The sequence below is a fragment of the Alexandromys fortis genome, unplaced genomic scaffold (assembly GCF_014885135.2).
Source record: "Alexandromys fortis isolate MF-2015 unplaced genomic scaffold, M_Fortis_MF-2015_v1.1 scaffold_183, whole genome shotgun sequence".
Taxonomy (NCBI): Eukaryota; Metazoa; Chordata; class Mammalia; order Rodentia; family Cricetidae; genus Alexandromys; species Alexandromys fortis.
This window is the reverse complement of record NW_026068079.1, coordinates 2,299,957-2,301,932: the sequence shown is the minus strand read 5'-3', so window position 1 is coordinate 2,301,932 and position 1,976 is coordinate 2,299,957.

Sequence of the window (1,976 nt, the reverse complement as noted above, 5' to 3'; positions counted from 1 at the left end):
AGTTAAACTCTACTCTCTGCTGGCTGGGAGATGTTGGCCATGCACTCAGTGGCTTGGACTCTGTCATTATTGGGAGCACAGGGGTGGGAGTACAGGGGTAATGCTGTCTTCTCCTAAGGCTGGTTTGAGGAAGAAATTAATGTGAGTATGGAAAATGGCCAACCAGGAAGAGCTGGATGAATGACACCACTACTCTCCCAAAAGTTGTAAGAACCGCCGAGGATGTGAGCTGGGAAGGATGTGAGTGAGTTGACGGTGGCTGGAATGAGATACTGGAGGATTGCTCAGATGTTGACTGGGTAGGAAAGACCACCAGGAAGAGGACAGTGGCTGAGTGCAGCCAGCTTGAACATATTGAGAGTATATCCAAAGGAATCATGGGAGTGAACAGACTTCATGCTAGTGACATTACCAAGGCTAACAAGGGATTGATCACAGTGCTTTAAATGGATTGACAAAACAGAATGGGCCTTTACAGGGACAACTTTACGGTTGCTCCCAGGACATGAGATACCACAGTAGCAGTCACCTCCTCAATAATCCGCAACCAGGAGCCTGCCCTTCTAGAACACTGTCATGACCTGGACACCAACGCAACCAGGAAGCTGCTGCCCTGCTGTGGACAGCATTGCATTATCAGAATGGATGTTCTCCCTGCTCTATCCAGCCCCCCCCCTTCATGATTTATTTTGCTAGTAACTGAACACTGGGATTTCTGCCACTACAGAGTAAATCCAAGTGCCTCTCCACAGCTGCGCTTGCTGATTCAGGGGACAAACATTCCCAAGTCCTGCCTGTCCCGGCTCAATCACATTGGAGTCCTTGCTCCTCTGGAGTGAGGGAAGTATATTTTAGCTTTGAAACATCTGGTTTGTTTACTAACATAGTGGTTTACAAAACATAGTGTATGACTAATGAGATTATCATACGTCAAGATGGTAAATACAAGGGTTAATTTGTTGTTTGTTTGTTTTTTAAATCTTGGTCCTAGCTTGCAATGTGAGATTATTTCTTCTGGTTTGGAAAGATCAGTTCTTGAAAAAGCACTGTACTGGCTGGTGCATGTCAATCTTCAGTATAAAGTCTCAGGAGAGAACCATGGGTAGATGCCAACGGCTACTGAAGGCACGTGACTGGATTTAATGATAAAAGCAAGTTAGGGATGTATTTTTTACAAGAGCTTGGAGAAAGCTGACTCAAAGACAGAAAAGTTGATTGTCACCCCATGAGATACTGGGGAAGATGAGGAAAAAGTGACCTGGACCAGACACCAGGAATCTAGTTGGTCTTGGAGAAGAACCTCTTTCTAGGACTTTTCTTCATCCTTATGCATGCTGGTACTTTTCAGAAAAAGAACGGCATCCAGAAAGGACCCAGACTGCCTTGGAGAGATAGAGTGTAAATGCACTCCACCATGGTGGGTCACACACGGGTGCCTTGCATGGGACTTGCTGTACGCTGGTGCTCAGGACAGGAGTGCCGAATGTGTTTACAAACAGGGACAGTTCTCATGATGGAAGGGGCATTTCAGATTCCCAGGACTGAGATCCACTTCTCCAGGGTGTTTATGTTCTCCTAGCCAAGGTGGACTAGTAGCTATGGGAATCACCATTTTCCTTTGCACAGAGAAATGAGAGTGAGAGGTAGGAGCTACACACATACACACACACACACACACACACACACTCACACACACTGCAATAAATAGTAAAGTCTTGGAAGTAAATTAAATGTTTTTCTTATGAGAATGGGCAAAGGTATATTGAAACAAGGAAATAAATATCTCACATTTAAGTGAATGAACTAGATTTATGTGTGTCAGGGTAAACCTCAAAATTTTACTGTTACATGAAAAAATACAAGTCACAAAATGCTACATAAAGTATATCTTTTATTAAAAAATTTATAAGCACACAAAATTGTACTATATATCCTTATTAAAAAACAAATGTAAATTTATGTAAATGAAAGGCGAG